The sequence below is a fragment of the Galeopterus variegatus genome, unplaced genomic scaffold (assembly GCF_000696425.1).
Source record: "Galeopterus variegatus unplaced genomic scaffold, G_variegatus-3.0.2 Scaffold4956, whole genome shotgun sequence".
NCBI classification, from domain to species: Eukaryota; Metazoa; Chordata; class Mammalia; order Dermoptera; family Cynocephalidae; genus Galeopterus; species Galeopterus variegatus.
The window spans coordinates 120,302-136,477 of NW_007731067.1; the positions used below are offsets into that span (position 1 = coordinate 120,302).

The 16,176-nt window shown below is 36.2% G+C and overlaps 1 pseudogene; it reads right to left on the reverse strand.

Annotated features, from left to right (window-relative positions):
- Window positions 1-9,652: 9,652 nt before the first annotated feature.
- Window positions 9,653-10,491, reverse strand: LOC103604093 (annotated as a pseudogene).
- Window positions 10,492-16,176: the final 5,685 nt, after the last annotated feature.

Consider the following 16,176-nt stretch of genomic DNA (forward strand, 5'->3'; position numbering starts at 1 on the left):
CTGTTTGGCTATTGGTACCCTGTCCAGATCTCCTTAACCAGAACAATGCAACTAAACCTCAGCTGCTGATAATAGCTTACACTTACCTCTTCTTAGAGGATTGCCATTGGTTGATGGGAGCCACCTAATACTATAGAAGCCACCTTGCTTAGAACACCCAGAAGATATGCCACTTCACCAGAGAAAGCCCATAGACACTGACTGATTGATACAGGGTACGTCAGGCCAGCTGCTTTGTGTCTGAGCAGGACAAGCTCTGGGGTACAATTTATGCTCCAGAGCTCCTTATAGGATTAGGCTGAGGCTGAACTTAAAAAAGAAAAAAGAAAAGAAGTAAAAAAAAAAATCAAAGTGCTTGGTTATTCCTCTTTCCCATGCCTGCCAGGGATGGGAGCCATGTGTGGAGGAGGACGCTAAAGCAGGGAGAGTTGCCTGTTCTTCCATTTTAGCTCAGCTAAGAGAAGGAGTGAAACAGGCTTGAGACTTCCCCTCACTTTAGTCCTTGTTTCTTTAAGGTATAAATTGCTTAGAGTGATGGGAGAGAAACAGTTGGCTGTTTTTTTATCAAGACAATGATGCACTGCATTGAGTGATCAGAAAAGTCTGGATTTCCTTGATTTGGAGTTCTAAAACCTTTAAAAATCCTTTGGAAGTGGGTTGTGTTACACTTCCAGTTACTTGCTGAGCTGTTCTCTGTTGCTTGGCAAGCTACTTAACCTTTCTGAACCTGAATTTGGAAAACTCCAAAATACCTGACACATTTCTCCCATGGCGCCAATGGAATTAGCAAATGATTCAGCAAATGTGTTTTATGATTCCTGGAAAAGTAAGCTCATAATTTTTTTTATAAGCACTGGGCAATGTAAAATGTCTTATCAAGCACTTTGCCCATCTGTCCTAATGTAGTATTTCAAATAAATACTCCACTTTTTCTTTGTTATTTATGTGCTTTTTTTATTTATGCCTTCCTTTTTTTCTAGAAAGCTAACATATATAGCCTGCTTTATAATGAAGCCAAGTCTGAGAAAGCTAAGCCTTAAAAAATGGGCATATCATACTATACTGGATAGTTTTTTTTCTATTTTTTATTTTTCTGACTGAGAAACAAAAATATATTTGATTTTTAAAAACTTCAAATATGCACATGTATGAATTAGATCAGAGGCCAGATAGTAAATATTTTCGGCTTTGTAGGACACATGGTCTCTGTCACTGCTATTCAAATCTGCCTTCGTAGCATGAAAGCAACCATAGACACAATGTGTAAATGAATAAATGTGGCTGTATTCTAATAAAACTTTATTTACAAAAACAGTATCAGGCTGGATGGTCTAAGGGCTGTAGTTGGCCAACCTGATTTAGGGTAGAAGAATTCCATATTCACCCTATCCCATACACACACAGACACACAGACACAGACACACACACACACACACACATCCTTTGTTTATCTGTGGTTTGGTGCATATGTTTTAGGAGTTTTTTACTTTTCCTGTATTAGTTAATGTAGCAGAATAATCTCATAGAGAATTTAGCTCTATATAATATTCAGCTGTATGATAATAACAAAAATATGAAATGTAGTTTTTTCCATCTGGCTGCTCTGTCCCAACATTGCCACCATCTCCAAAACAACTAAATCTTCCTATCTTTTTATTTTCAAATTTTTAAATTTTATCTATAGTTGTTTTTATCTTACTTTTACCTTTCATTTAAATTTTGTTTTCTCAAACTTCTTATTTTCAAAAATTTCAAACCTACAGAGAAGTACAGTGAATACCCATATAACATTCACCAGAATTTACCAAATTTTAACATATTGCCACATTTACTTTATCTCTTTCTCATATATTTCCTTGCTGAAATATTTGAAAGTAAGTTGTAGACATTCAGACATTATGACACTTGACTCCTTTATACTTCAACATGTATCTCCTTAGAGCAAGGATATTCTCTTACATAAATACAAAACCGTAGTCACACTCTCAAATTAACAGTGATAGAGTACGATTCTCTAGTATACAGTTGTCTCCAAATGTCTTTCAGCTAACCCTCATCTGTCTCCCCAATTCCACCTGAATTAGAATCCAATTAAGGATCACACTTGGCATTTATTTGTCATGTATCTTTAGCCCTTTTGTGTTTGAGTAAAAAGCCAATTTTCTAAATTTTTCATTTCTTCCACATTTATTAGTTGTCATTTTTAATTAAATAAAAGCTTTACCTTCTGTCTCCTCCATTCTTGTGGAATACTCTTAGGGTCTCGTGGATTCTTTTCTTTTATTCAATATGTTATAATCTACTGTGTTGCTATTCTTCATAATACTCAAATTGTAAGCAGTTTGGATCATGGGAGCCATCGAGCTGACTTCTGTGTCTTTTGCATGTCTCCATCATTGTTTGAGCACTTCATTGCAGGGTTTTCCAGGCTTACTTTGTATTTTTCCTGACTATACTTGGAATCAACCATCTCTCCAAGGAGGCCTGTTTTCTTGTAGATAGTGGTAATATTTAGAAAACAAGATCTTGGCTTTAGGTGTGCTCATTCCTACTGGGATATCATTGCTTCTAGGTTCCTTCAATTAAATTAGTTCAGATATATATCTTTAAAAACATCATGAGTTCATGCGGGTCCCTCCAATTTAGATTTATCACCAGAGTGCTTCATCTTCTCCCTATTCCATATTTATATCTCTTTTCTCACATGAGAACCCTGATTCTCAAATATATCATTCTATTTATTCATGTATTCTATTGTACATAAAAAAATTTAGATTAGTACTCTAGTAGTATTATTACCTGTGGAAAACTATGTAGAGTTTATATATTTCTTTTCAGTTCTTTGTTTTTTATACTATATTTCACCAAGGGTATGGAATAAAGGTGATGTGTTTGCAAGCAACCTAATTTAATTATTTTTTTCCTGTGTGGTTATGCTACAAATTTGATTAAAAATTATATTTATTTGTTTCTGTTTATATTCAATTTTATGGTTAGATTTTTACATCCTTTCTGATTTTTTTTTTAATTTAAAATATTTTTATGGTTAAAATGCTGAAATTATGTTTAAAAATATGAGAGACATCTCATTCCTATACCACATTTTTTTTTTCCTTTTTGTCTTTTTTACTGACCGGTAACGGATCGCAATCCTCGGTGTCGCGCCCGCATCGGGGACCGGCAATGGGATCGCAACACTCGGTGTCGCGCCCGCACTGCGCTCAACCAGTGAGCAGGAACCGGTCTCCACATGGGATCTGAACCCGCGGCAGGAGTGCCGCCGCGCTCCCAGGCGGCGCACTCTCCAGTGCGCCACCGGGCTGGCCCCCTATACCACATTTTTAACTGCACTTATAAGTAGTAATTATCATCGTTGCATAGTTTAAACTGTTTAGTTTTACGGGTTTGGTTTTTTTTTGTAAAATTAGCAGCTTCTACTAAATCATTATATATTTATTCCTATTTCATCGTCTTTCTATGTATATTCCTGTGCATCTTACTTTCTTTACCTAATAGTATGTCCTTGAGATTATTTCTTATCACTTCATAGAGATCAACTAATCCTTTTGCATGGCTATATTATTCCATTGAGTGGATTTTTCATAGTTTATTTAATCAGTCTTCTATGTTGCATTTAGGTTATTTACAATATTTTTCTATTAAAATATTTCTGAAATAAATAATTGTGCTTGTGTCTATATGTGCCTTGCTTTGTATTTAAGGTGGGATATTCTTCTCTTAAAGACCTAGATTTCATTGTTTCCTAGGAGCCTGGGGGAAGGAGTGGATCAGTGTAATTGAATAAGAAGTGAGTGGCAGACCCCTGAAAAGAGGGGCTGGATTCCATAAAACTGAGGAAGAGAAGTGGTACTAGATTCAGTAGTTGGTAGAGTCCTGTGCACAGTGCCACACAGTGACATGAGAAATGGCAGAAGTCATAGGAGAGACTCATGGAGGGAATGGAAAGGAATTATAAGGGTCCAGATTGTGGGAGCCTAACAAATTTCCTGGGGGCTGAATAGACTTGGAAGGAGTGGATCTACGAACAACAAAGCCACTCAAAAAAAAAAAAAAAGAAAGAAAGAGAAAGAAACCCCATAAAAACAAAGTCACTAACTCTCCAAAATACCACCTAGGCTTAGGCAAGATTCATCTTATTAGTGGTCATGGTAGAAGCAGGAACAGAGTGTGCTTCCAAAGTTTAAAAGAACTCTTCTATAACCTTAGGAAAGAAGAGAAAACTCAAAATATTACCGAAATTGAACTTTCTACCAGCCAGGAGAGACAGAAAAATAAAGATAGAGGATGTTTCTTTGCCCCACTGTTGTGAAATAAATTCATTTCTGTTCCCGAAATGATTTATTATATATATTTGTGTGTTTACTGAAATGGTGTGGTAGTCTACATACTTACCGAATGGTAAAACATTTTCTTCTATTGACTCATTTTTCTCACTTAACAAAATATATGGGACATCTTGCATTTTTTCAACACCTGCATAGTTTTTTGCTATATGGACATATGCTGTTTTGTTCTTGATAAGTTATGCTGTTGGTATAACTAAGTACTAAGATGTCTAGAGGTACTACATGGACTTTTTAGAAGCAGAGTTTGCAGCTGATTATGCTGCTCTAAGAAAGTTTTAGCTCTAAGAAAGTTTGCATTCATGTTTTTCATAAGGAAAATAGTTGCATAGTATTCTTTGTATGTTTTCAACATTGACAGATGGTAAGTGAAAAGTCTGGGAGGAGAAGTGACCCAACTTGCTTCTGCAGTGTTAGAAAAGGTATCAGAGGAAGAGGCAGACATTCCCAGTGTCAAAGACTTTGTTTTCTTTCTCACTTATCTCATTCAAACTGGTCACAAATTGCTTTATTGCATTCTACAGTGTCACTTTAAAATCAAGTAATTCCTTTTTACCTTTATACTGGAGAATTGTCTTAGCCTATGATAAATCAATTTCCTCAGTTCAGCTGAGGTTGAGAGTAATTGGTAAAAAAAATTGTTTTAAAATCTGTCATGTTCAAAAAAACAATATATGAAAAACAGAATATATCAATTTACTATTCAATATGAAAAGGCAAAAAGAAACTTTCAAATGAGCATTACCGTACAGGCTACAGAAAACACACCAGCAAGAAGTCAGGGAAATCTCTTATGTGATTCCCCCACCCCCACCACCAAATGTATATAAGAATTGTAATGCTTTTGCACAATGACAAACTTAGGCTGTTAGTTGATAAAACAACAATGTTGAGAACATTCTGTATTGCCCCTGGGATTATTTTGTCTGTTTTTCTTTCTTGTTTAGCATATTTGTAGAACCAGTTAACCTAATAGCCTTGAAGATAAAAACTCTAAGACTCCCAATTTGCAGGTTTTCTTGAAAAATAAAGAGGTTTTCTAAAGCATAGAAAATGGCTTATATCTAATGAGGTGAGGGATGGTGGAGAAATACGAATGAGAAATAGTCCATATACTATTTTATACTTTTATTTGCATTTTCAAATATCTCACATATCAAAAAGAAAAGGTAAAAAGGGACAATGATTGAAAAGTGCCCTGTAATAGAAAAAGTTCAAAAATTAAAGTCAGATATCTTGAGCTTTGGTTCTAATTTTGTCACTAATTAATTATGTGACTGCAGGCAAGTCATTTTCAGCATCATTGTGTGACAAAAGATGTGTGTGGGGGGGAGTGGGAGTTGGACTAGATGATTTTCAAAGTCCCAAAGATCTCTGTGCTTCACCTAGCAAGAACTTTTGCATAAAAGTAACGGTGTTTAAATTAATGTAATGTGATTTAGCACTTCAAAATTTCTCGAGGATTACATAGTTTTTTTTTTTTAAATTGATAGCAAATTCTGGTAGATAGAAAGTATTTATTTCCATGGTATAGTTGACAAAACCAGTAATATTTATATACTTTAATTTTTTTCTCTAAGTAAGTAAGTAAGTAAGTAAGTAAGTAAGTAAGTAAGTAAGTAAGTAAGTAAGTAAGTAAGTAAGTAAGTAAGTAAGTAAGTAAGTAAGTAAGTAAGTAAGTAAGTAAGTAAGTAAGTAAGTAAGTAAGTAAGTAAGTAAGTAAGTAAGTAAGTAAATAAATAAATAAAATAAAATAAAACAAAATAAAAGTAGAACTTCTTGTATGGGGCTATTGAGCGAATTAAGTAAAGTAATATAAGAGCACTTGAGAAATAACTTTGCAACCAGTCTCTACTTTATCATACATTCAAAAGGAAAATAAATGAGTCCACATAGTCCACATAGGCAGTGTACCACATAGAAAAATAAATTGTCTTTTCTCATCCTTTTTCCCTAAGTCAAACCTCACAGAGCAGCTGCCCCAATCTTTCCTAATTCTCTTACACAGGCTTCGTAACACTCCCCTTTCCTTACTTCATCTTGGTTCTTCTCTCCTCCTCTATGTACTTACTCTGGCCTACTCCTTGCTCCATAAAACCATCTGGTCTGGGTTGCTTCCAGTTGAATTCCAGTCGAATATTATTTTTCCTAGAGATTTTCTCCAGTCCCATGGCTTTATGTAACAGCTATATGCTAATGCCCACAAAATTTCCATATTCAGTAAGTGTCTACAGAGTCTGATAACCAGTACAGACCCTTGTATCCACATACCAACTTAGATGTTGTGTCCAATTAACATGCCCAAGACAAGAACCCTTGATTCCTGTCATCCCAAATGTTTTCCTCTTCCATTCTGCCCTTTATTAGCAAATGTCACCATCATCCCCCCACTTTCTTAAAGGGAAAGTTGATTTATCCTTTCTCTTAATCTTTAAACTGAGTCCATTGGCAAAGCCTTTTATTTTTAACTCAAAACATGTCACTCCATCCATCTACTTCCATCATCCTAGATCCAGACATAATCACTTATCAAATGGTCTATAGTAACAAACCACAAACTGGACTCATGATTATTGATATTCAACAGTGGACATTTTAAACAGAAACCTAAGCTGGAGAGGCTTTGTTATTGTTGCTCTTATTGTTTTTGTTGTTGTAATATTTACCATGAAGTTCCTGTGCCTGAATCTTTCCAATGGCTTCCATTATATTTGGAGCAAACCTTAAATTCTTACAATACCTGGTTCCTGCTTCCCACCCCTCCGACCTCATTTCTCACTACATCTCAGACATCTCAGCTTTCCTCTTTGTCTTATGTTTCAAGCAGGACTTTGTATTTGCTCCTCCTCAGCCCAGTTATTCTTCCCAGTTCCAAATGACTGTGTTCGTTTTTCATTCAGGCATAAGCTCAACTATCACCTCCAATAAAAGACCTTCCCTTACCCCATTATCTGATGAACCTCCCCTCCAATCATCCTGTTTTATTTTTTTAGCATCAGTCATAACTTTAAGTAATAATTTTGTTTGTGTATACACTTGTTCATTTTCTGTCTTCTGTCTCTCTGGCATATGTTTTATTTGAGGATAAATACCATGAAGACAGGAACCATATTTTTTATGCCTACAAATATAATTATGCAGCATAGAACATTGCATGGCACAATAGATACTCAAGAATTAATAGTTGAATGACCGACTGAGTGGGTGAATGAACTTTAATTTCTTTTTATCACTGTCACATTGTTCTTCCAGTGAACTCTTGTGCCCACCTAAGGACACTCAGGCTTTCTTCTGGAAAACCTTTCTTTCCTATATCCTGCTAGGTTGAGAGAGATGATTCAGATGCCCTTAGGTATAGTGTTGCATCTCTTTCCTGCATTGTGTTTATCAAAGTTTCTTCTATTGTATTTTGAAATGAAGGAATTAGAAAATGTTTTTGGAGCAAATCCAGCAGTTTCAGATTTAATTTCACCTGCATACACTATGATCTATGTCTCTGGTGAAAAAGGGAGGTGGGTATCCACTGAGTTCACTCCCTTATGTGTACACCTCTTGCCACAAGTGAAATAGTCCCATGGGTATCACCAATCCGCTGCATCTGTTAGCACATGGTGCAATCCTGAGGTCTGCTAAGGCACCAAGAGAAATGCCAAGACTTGCACGGAAATTCCATTTGGGACCAAATTTGGCACACAGAAAAAGACATCACAATCTAGTCTAACTATGTCTTGAATTGTCCTGCTGCATCTGTTAGCACATGGTGCAATCCTGAGGTCTGCTAAGGCACCAAGAGAAATGCCAAGACTTGCACGGAAATTCCATTTGCGACCAAATTTGGCACACAGAAAAAGACATCACAATCTAGTCTAACTATGTCTTGAATTGTCCCTTAGGGCTCCCCTGAGAAGTCCCCAACTTTTTTAGATGGTGATAATTCTTGCATTAATTCTAGCTCCCCCAGCCTTCCTTGGCACCTCTGATTTAGATCTTCTTCTCTGGTCTTGATCCCTAAGGACGTCCATATTTTTCCCTTTCTCTTTGCTTTCTTAAACTAGGTTCAGTAATCACATGTATTTCGATGACCTCTTAGATTAGACATGATACCTAAGTCTGTTCAGCAGCACCTTGCTGTACATTTTTCATAACCTTACTTGAGGAGTTTCAGATTCTTTAAGCTGTGCTCTGGTACACTTTTCCAGAAGGTTGATTGGCAAAGTCACTTCAGTCTAAATACAGATGTAAAACACTGTCTCCTTAGCAGGAATGTACCGTTATGAGCTCCACATGTGAATCCTAGAAAATCCCCACAATACGATAAACTGTTTTAGAGCTGCCAGACAATCCAAGCTGGGAACAGATCCTTTGTGGCCTTGAGCCCTGGAATAATTGTCACGATGGAACATGGAGACTCCCATCTCACCTCTCTCAATTCCAGCTGCCGATGTCTATAGCCCCACCAGAATTTCTGTTTTGTAATCTAACTACAATTCTGAGTCCTCTTCTCCTGTCCAGTTTCTCTAGTTTTCATTAACAAGCAGTCCCTATATGCTCCAAAGCCTTTCTGATTGCTTGTCCAGGCTGAGGCACACATGATTGAATTGGTACCTCTGATAATAGTTACACTCATTGCCTCAAATTCTTTCATTCTATCTCCTGTAGTATTACCTGTAGTATTGTCCATATCACTGCCTTCTTTGCTTGACTCCTGCATCAGCCTCTTAACTGGTCTCCCTGAACCTGTCATTGCCCCCATCAACCTTTTGTACACCTTATAGCCTAGATGGTCTTTTCAGATGTAAAGTGTGATCATGTCACTTCCTTGCTTAAACATTTTAAAGATTTCTCACTGTTGTCAGGATAAAGACCACAATCTTCAATACAGCCTTCATGTAGAGTGATTATGCAATTTCCTCAGCAAGGTGAAGACATTTGAGAGTGAAAGGGACAGCAGGCATAGACTGAGGCTGTCTCAGACACACTGGGGCAAATGTGTTCCTACCCCAAGCCTCTGTATTGCTTGTCCTGCCTCTCTTTCTAGCCTCTTGTCTCACTCTACTTGCTCTTGCTTTCTACCCCAAGCCACACTAGCCTGCTCGCAAATTCTCAAACATACTCTGCCATTTTAGCTACAGGAGCACTTTTTCCTCTGTCTGGATGGTTCTTGCATCCACCCCAGCCCCACCCTTCTCTTTGCATAGTCAATAATAATAATTATTATTATTATTTTGTTGCTGGCGTCTCAGTCTTTAATCACTGTAGGGCCTCACGCACATGCTCACGCTGAGGCTTCAGATCCTGTTGAAAGCTGCAGTGTCCACATTCCGCATGTGCTCCTCACACTTGGTGATCTCCTCTTCCAGCAAGTCAGTCCCCACCTTGTTGCTCTCCATCACATGCTGGATCTGCAGCTTTCTGATGCCACAGACCAAGGGCACCAGCTTGGGGCCCCCCCAGACCAGCCCATCCAGCAGGAGGGAATGAATGCAGGCCTCCAGACAGGCCATATCCATCTCACCATCCCAAGGTTTGATGTCTGGGAGGATGGAGGACTTGGCCACCAGTGCAGCATTCTTGGCCTTCTCTCCATACTGATGCAGCCTCTCCTCCAGCAGCCGGGTGGCCTCCTTGTCCTCCTCCTTATCGTTCTGCCAAACAGGTCGATGTCATTGTCCTTGTCATCCTCTGCTGGTGTGGCCATCTTTTTGGTCAGAGGCTCCACTTGGCACATGGGAGACATGTGCCGGGTCTGCAGTGAGTAGGTGAGCTCTTCTCCAGCAGGTTCAGCCAGGCCTCCAGCTTGCAGATGGGCCGCTGCAGATCCTTGCACCATGCCTGCAGGTTCTGGTTCTCCACTTCCAGGTTGGCAATCCGGACAAGCTCTCTGTAGTCTGCATGGTGACTTCTGGAGGCCCTCTGGACGAATGGCCCTGAGGCCTGAGCTTCCAGCCAGGGATTTCGGGATGTTCTCTCTGGCTCTCTCAATGTCACAGAGGATCACGCTGGCATCATTCTCTGGGTGGGAGGAGCCAGCCCCAGGCCCGTCCCTCTGCTTGTGGAATTTCCTTTCTTCATCGTCATTGAAATTGTCGAACCAGATCTTCTCATGTGTTAGGAAATTTGTAGCCATTTTCCTGGCTCCTTGGGGACCTAGGAGGAGGGACAGTGGCACGAGACAGCTGAGGAAAGGGCCAATTATTTTTCTTAAGGCAAATCATACTCTAATAGTCTGAGCATTTCCTCAGCAAACTTCCCCCTTTCTGCCTGATTTACCCAGTTCTCCCATTCTGCACTTACTGCACCTGCTGCCTCACTGACAATGCACTTACACTGTTCTAAAGTTTACATTTATTGATGTGATTTTTTTATCATGTCTGTCTTCCCCCACTAGAATGGGAACAACAGAAAGCATTGCACTATTTTATCCCTTCACCTAGAAAGTGACGGACACATTGTAATTCCTGCTGAATAAACAGCTGTTGCGTAAATTAATAAACAGTACTGCCCTTACCCTTGCAGAACTTATATAGGAGGTCTAAGGCATATATACAGTGCACGTTGATAAGGATAATCACATATTTGTGTGATTATTTTTTAGAGCTTGTTTTGTTTTCTCTTTTTAAAAATGTCTAAATCAAGATATCTTAAATATTAACCTACATATCTTATATAGCCTTTTAAATTTCTCTTTCTTTTAGGAAAAACGGAGGAAAGTGAATATTTTGCTCTGCACGAGATGAGGTGACCAGCATGGGAATTAAAACTCATGGTTCAATGACTGTATTCCACATTCATGAAATGAATAGTCCATAGTATATCCAATATTTTAATTTCAGACACATTCACAATCAATACTGATCATCACAGACTAGTCAATAGTTCAGTGATCCGTCTCGATCATGATGACAGCTGAAATTCACTGACTGGGTATGTCCTACACAGGCACTGAGAAAAGCATTTTTCAGAGAAGGAAGACCAAGCTTAAGCCAATTTGTGAAATAACTGTCAATTGTCATGAGTCCTTGGATGGTCTTGTACCCTCAGAGGATTCTTCCAATTAAAATGCCAAGTTCTCTAGATGCTCCCCTATCCATAGCAAAATCTAGTTTCAGAAAATTATCAGTTATATACGTTGTAAGAAGAATTCTAACTTTTGTTATAGTAACTTCAGAATTTTAAACATCAGCTCTTAATATGCTGAAGAAATAGGAGATTCCGCATGGGACTTATGGGGCATCCTAAGCACCACCAAGGGAAAAAAAAAAAACCTATTTAGGGCTATAATAAGGAATTAGTCTTACTCTCCGGGAAAGGATACTCTGCATTAGAAATTTCACACTCGTGTTTACAATGCTGTTTGCATTCCTTCTCAAGATTTCAAGAATCTCTTCCTTAAACAATCACAATTTCTTAAACTTTTTAAGACAAGTGAACAGATATGATGTGGAGGGGGAGGGGAGAGAGGAAGGGGAGAAGAGGAACAGGTAAAGGGTTATGAAAATCAAGTACAATGTATATTGAGCAGTTAAAATACAATTTTTAAAAAAGGTTTCTTTTCTGTGTGAAGAATGGATGCATCTAACATGAAATTTAGTATCATATCATTTCATCTTCAAACTTCTCATGATTCTCTCATTATATATGATCATTCTATATTAACAGCCATTATTTTTGGGTAGTGATATTTTGTGTAAATCTACAGATTTTAGTTAACAATTTGTGGTTCATATTATTGTTTAAGGTTTAAACAATAAACATGCATGTTTTTAAAGTACAATCTAAAAACATAAAAATGCCTCAGTAGCGTATGAGTTGGTATGTTTTCATTTCTAGGATTTCGGAGTAACTCTATGTCTTCATTTTCTTTACATAAGTAAAGTAATAGTCATGAATAAAGAAGTCTGTTGAAATTCTTTGTCAGTGATTAGGTTAACAATTGGAAATTTTCACATTCATACTGTTTCTCATATTTACAGAGTTTGTTCACTCAGAATTCTTACTTCCATCTCTTTTCTGTTGCTCTATGCGCACAAAATCATTTTCTTTAGTGCTAAAGTAGAAAAAGTGTATACAATTCATATATGCAGTTTAAAGACAAATAACACTAACACCCAGGTGCCCATCAGCTAGCTCATGAAACAGGATGCACTCAGAGATTTTGAAGTCCCACCCCCACGCTTTCTTTTCTGCCTTCCTTACCTCATTGTTTATTCTTTGCATTTTCTCTCCCCCATAGAAATATATTTGCTTCGCTTTATGGAATTTTCATGTATGTATGTAGGTATTTTGTATTTAAAACAAAATACTATTTAATTTGACCAATATTTGAGTTTTATATAAGTTAAATCATTATATATGCACAGTAATTCTTCTGTTGTGCTTTAAGATACATTCATTCATTTTATGCATTTATTTATAGTTCATACTTTTCACCCCTATATACTATATTATTGTAAGAATATGTCAGATTTATTTATATGTTATAAATGAACAGTTGGGCTGGTTCCCAACTTCTATAAATGACCTAATAATGCTGTCACAAACATTCTTAAACATGTCTCAAAGTGCATTTGCATGAGTTTCTCTAGAAGTTCATTCTATTTGAGTGAAATTGCTGGGCTTTAAAGGATGTGAATAATAATAATTACTGAATAATCTCAAATGCTCTAATGTGGTTTTTATTAAGATGCACTTCCTCCAGCTATGTTTCATACATCACATTGATCTGCGTGGTTGGTAACAAGCAGTACTGCCTGTTTTCTTAATCCTGCTGGTCTGATTTGTGGGAAAGAAATTGCATTGTAGTTACAACTTGCACCTCATGATATCCAATAAGGTCAGAATCTTTTGAAATATAAACAGATCCTTTGTTTCTCTTGTCTTACAAAATGCCTTTTCATAATGTTTATTTGTTTTTGAGGGGAGCTTGTCTTTTTAAAAAATTATTATTGATTCAGAATAATTATTTGTATTGTGAAGTTACTAATCCTTTACAGGTTAAAATCATCAGAAATGTCTACTGTTCATTTGTGGCATATTCTTTCAGTCTTTTTATGGTTAGCAAAAGTTACATTTTAAGTCGAAATTTTTGATATGTATATATATATATATATATATGTATATATACACATATATATATGTATACACACACACACACACACACACACACACACATATATATATATATATATGTTTTTATTTTTGGTGATTGGCTGGGATGGGGATCTGAACCTGTGACCTTGGTTTTATAAAGCTGTGCTCTAACCAGCTGAGCTAACTGGCTAGCCCTTGATATTTTCTTTTCTAATATGCAATTAACTGCTCCCCACACTTGTCTCTATTTTTTTCTAAAATATTTCTATTCTTAATACACTTTATGTTGATGTTTGGTTATGGTATTAGTTACAAATTTAATTTTATATGTTTTTATCACATATGATCAATTCCTTCTTTCTTCATTGATTTGTTCTTCAAGCTCAATAATTAAGATTTTTGTGTTTCAGTAGGTCTATTCTGAGCTCACTATTCTACTTAGTTTATTTATCAATCTGAATAAACACCACTCTGTCTTTACTATGTCTTTATATAAAGTCTTGACAACTAATAGGATAGTTTCCTTCTCTGACTATTCTTCAGGAGTGACTGTCCATTCCTGGTTTTTTAATTTTCATTACAAATTTTAGAGTTTTTTGAAGAAGTTTTACCCAAAACTTTTAAGGGTTTTATTGCAATAGATTTAACTCTATATAGCAAATTTAAACCTCCTATCCATTAGTATTATATTTCTCTTGATTTTTTCAATCATTTCAAATGTCTTATAATATAATATAATATTTATAATTTTCTCTATAAAGGTCTTTTACATTAACTGGCCAACACTATTTTTAGACATATATCTGACTATAATATATAAATTTTATATGAAAAATTTATTTCTTTTTTCTAGCTGAGAAGTTAATTTTTTATACTAGTTCTTCAGTGACTAAAAGTACATATTTTACTATGAATATATTTAAATTAACATGAATTTTTTATCCTCTTTCCAAACAATGTAACGATTTTATAATTCTTTAACTTTGAGCATTCATTTCGACTTTATATACAATAGTTTTCTAGTTTTTGTTATATCTCATTTTTCTTAATTCCATTTATTAGACATTGCTATAAATGTGGCATGCAGGGTTTTTTAGATGTATTCAAATATTTACATACACCTTTGCTCCCCATACTTTTTTTGCATCTTGTATTTTATACTTGAGATAAATTCTATCTGTTCAAAATACATTATATAAAATTTCTTATAGTGAGAGTCTGTTAGTGGTAAACTCAGTTGTTTTTTAGAAAATATTTTTACTTAACCTAGTTCTAAAAGATTTTCTCAGTTCATTGAAAATATTATCCCACTGTTCTGGCTTCTATTATTGTTGTCAGAATATCATCTGTCAGTCTAATTACCATTCTTTGTAGACATGATTTTTTCCCTCTGGCTGTTTTTAAGATATTCACCTTGTGTATTAGTCTGTTTTTGTGTTGCTTATAACAGAATAGCTGAAACTGGGTAATTTATAAAGAAAAGAGGTTTATTTGGCTCATGATTCTGGGACAGCTGCATCTGGTGCAGGCCTTAGGCTGCTTCTACTCATGGTAGAAAATGGCAGGCTGACCTGCAGGTACAAACAGATCATATGATGAGAGGAAGCAAGAGACAGAGAGGGGGGAAGTGCCAGGGTCTTTTAAACAACCAGCTCTCATGGGAACTAATAGAGTAAGAACTCACTCACTATCCACCCCCCCAGGGACAGCATTAATAGATTTATGAGGAATCTGCCCCCATAACCCAAACAATTCCCAACACTGCCACACTGGGAATCAGATTTCCACATGAGCTTTGGGGGGACAATAACATCCAGATTCTATCACATCGTCTTTGCTTTTTTTCAGTGTCACTACAATAGGTCTAGATCTTGATTGCTTTATTTATCCTGTCAGAATTTGTTGAGCTTCCTGAATCCAAGAATTGTTCCCTCTCAGCAGTTCATAGAAATTCTTATCTTGAATATTTTCTTTTCCCAATTTTTATTATCTTCTGAAACATCAACTAGGTATGTGAAAACTTCTCCTTTTATCCTTTATATTTTCAATCTCTATTTAGTATTTTCCATCTCTTCGTCTTGCTATGTTATAATCTGTGTAACTGATTATAACTGTATTACAACGTGTGTAATTGGTTTACAGATTATCTCTTCAGCTCTGTCCAGTGTTCTTTTCAAACTATTCATTGGTTTAAATTTCTACTTTTGTATGTTTAATTTGTATAATTTTATTTGGATCTTTTTTCAAATCTGTGTTTTTTTTTCTTTCAGTTATGACTGTTTTATGCTCCTATTTGTGATGTCTCTTTTTTATTTTTAAATGGTAGGCATAGGAAATAGTAGCTGTCTGCAGACTATTGCTTATGTGACTTTATTTCCTTGACTACTTTTATTATTATTATTGACTATGAGTTCATGTTCCTTAGAATTTATCTCTGGAAATACTTTGATTCTGGATTGGAGTCATGTTCACCTGGAGAAGACTACATGGATATTGTGAATTTAGATCATAAAGATACATGAAAACCAACTTGTGTTTACAAATTCTCAGGGACTATATTTTTTCCATCATCCACTGCCAAAGTCCACATAGGTAAGATTTCTGCTGTCCCTTCTATGCAATTAACTTTTTTTTTCATTCATCTTCCTACCAAGAGTGTAATCATTTAGGATTTTTCTTTGTTTCCTATCAAACTGGCCAGTTTGGATTTCTAACCTCTAAT